The 2,078-nt window shown below is 46.6% G+C and overlaps 5 non-coding genes across 5 annotated transcripts; 3 read left to right on the top strand and 2 right to left on the bottom strand.

Moving 5' to 3' along the window:
• Window positions 1–20: 20 nt before the first annotated feature.
• On the bottom strand, window positions 21–91 carry trnag-gcc (transfer RNA glycine (anticodon GCC)). The gene has a single exon. It is a non-coding gene; the product is annotated as a tRNA-Gly (tRNA).
• A 543-nt stretch (window positions 92–634) lies between these two features.
• trnag-gcc (transfer RNA glycine (anticodon GCC)) lies at window positions 635–705 on the top strand. The gene has a single exon. It is a non-coding gene; the product is annotated as a tRNA-Gly (tRNA).
• Window positions 706–1,075: 370 nt separating this feature from the next.
• trnag-gcc (transfer RNA glycine (anticodon GCC)) lies at window positions 1,076–1,146 on the top strand. Its single transcript has one exon. It is a non-coding gene; the product is annotated as a tRNA-Gly (tRNA).
• A 352-nt stretch (window positions 1,147–1,498) lies between these two features.
• Window positions 1,499–1,569, bottom strand: trnag-gcc (transfer RNA glycine (anticodon GCC)). Its single transcript has one exon. It is a non-coding gene; the product is annotated as a tRNA-Gly (tRNA).
• A 255-nt stretch (window positions 1,570–1,824) lies between these two features.
• Window positions 1,825–1,895, top strand: trnag-gcc (transfer RNA glycine (anticodon GCC)). Its single transcript has one exon. It is a non-coding gene; the product is annotated as a tRNA-Gly (tRNA).
• The last annotated feature ends 183 nt before the right edge of the window (window positions 1,896–2,078 follow it).

The following is a 2,078-nucleotide window of genomic DNA, read 5'->3' as shown; positions in this document are numbered from 1 at the left end:
GAATCAGTTAAAACTGTGCATGCATTGGCCGGGAATCGAACCCGGGCCTCCCGCGTGGCAGGCGAGAATTCTACCACTGAACCACCAATGCTGGACAAGCAGCAGGAAATACCATATTTGGAAAAAATGTCAAGTCACAACTACAGTGAAGGAGGCAGGTTTCATGAGCACAGAAAAGGACAACATAGCTAGAAAATGGTCACAAAATAAGACAAAGCTTCTACTAATGCTCACAAACAGTCACAAAAAGACGTTTGTTGGGTTGTTTTTGTCTGTTCTGTTTTTTTGTCATGTTTGTATCGTATGTGTCTGTGTAGTTGTTTCCCATCACTTTGTAGTGGGGAACGTGTAGAAATGAGAGCAGGTGTGATTCTAGAACCTCCTCTGTTGTTCTACATGCAGAGCTTTGGGTCGGACCGGACCTCACCGAGCAGCTGTGACACCGAAGAGCAGAAACTCTGTGATCTGAGAGAAGTAGGCCGGAGGTCCAGGACGGCGAGCAGAGCCGCAGCACACCCCGATCAGCTGGACCCAGGAGCTCCCGACAGAACCCGGAACCCAGAACCAACCGTGAAACGTCGGCAGCAGAGAGAGGAGCCGGAGTCAGACAGANGTATTTCCTGCTGCTCATCCAGCATTGGTGGTTCAGTGGTAGAATTCTCGCCTGCCACGCGGGAGGCCCGGGTTCGATTCCCGGCCAATGCACACACAGTTTTAACAGCAGTGGTGTCTGGTTAGCATGCTCGTGCTAGCTTCACTGTATGTAGAAAGTGTTGAGGTCATTAGCCAAAACAGTGTCTGATTCTCTGCTCCTGTTGATCTCTGGCAACGACCAGCTTCTTTGTCCTTAAACCTCCGTGAAGTGTCTGTTACTGCTCGTCTTGTATTCAACCACACCTGAGTTGTAGCAGCGGTGTACACGTTCTGAATAGATGTGTCGACCCTCTGGTTCTGATGAACCGTCACCATGAGAATGACATCATCCACCAGTTACATTATGAAGTCCGTAAACGCTTCAATGAACTGGTGAAGAGATTACTTTTTTCCAAATATGGTATTTCTTGTTGCTCAGCCAGCATTGGTGGTTCAGTGGTAGAATTCTCGCCTGCCACGCGGGAGGCCCGGGTTCGATTCCCGGCCAATGCATGCACTGTTTTAACTGATTCCTATAGTCAACAATTAAAAGTACCTCTAGATGAGCTGAAGCATAATAAAGATACATCTGGTGGTCTCCAGTTGTGCATCTGAAACCTTGAATCAGCTATAACTGGGATTTCGCAGTAAAAGTGTATGAGAGGCATCATGCAGAGCTTCGTTTTCAGCTGCAACAGCTGCTGCTTTGGATCTCAGCACACAAACAGCAGCTAACTAGGAACACATTAAATCACCTACCAGCAAAGAATCCACAATTTATGGCCACAAATCAAATCATTCACACGTCTGTCTGTGTTCACAATAGAGCCAAGTATCGATCAGTGGATTCAATTAAAGCTGTATGTGCATTGGCCGGGAATCGAACCCGGGCCTCCCGCGTGGCAGGCGAGAATTCTACCACTGAACCACCAATGCTGTATGAGCAGCAGGAAATACCATATTTGGAAAAAACATAAAAAGTTGACAAAACAGCGAACATTTTTGTGTAGGTTTTGGCATTTTGCTTCCTTTGTGCTCATCTAATGTGTCTTTGTGGCCTTTTTCTAATCATTTCATCTCATTTTTGAGCTCATGTTGTGTTTTGTTTCTTTCAAACTGAAACCCGCCGCCGTCACTGTAGTTGTGACTTGACATTTTTCTCCAAATATGGTATTTCCTGCTGCTCATCCAGCATTGGTGGTTCAGTGGTAGAATTCTCGCCTGCCACGCGGGAGACCCGGGTTCCGTTCCCGGCCAATGCACACACAGTTTTAATTGAATCCACTGATCGATACTCAGCTTTAGGACTTGGCTCTATTGTGAACACAGACAGACGTGTTGATTGTGGCGACGATTTGATTTGCGGCCATAAATTGTGGATTCTTTGCTGGTAGGTGATTTAATGTGTTCCTAGTTAGCTGCTGTTTGTGTGCTGAGATCCAAAG

Source organism: Stegastes partitus, unplaced genomic scaffold (genome assembly GCF_000690725.1).
Source record: "Stegastes partitus isolate 25-593 unplaced genomic scaffold, Stegastes_partitus-1.0.2 Scaffold188, whole genome shotgun sequence".
Classification (NCBI taxonomy): domain Eukaryota; kingdom Metazoa; phylum Chordata; class Actinopteri; family Pomacentridae; genus Stegastes; species Stegastes partitus.
The sequence above is the reverse complement of the archived record's forward strand: the minus strand, read 5'-3'. Positions and strand labels throughout refer to the sequence as shown.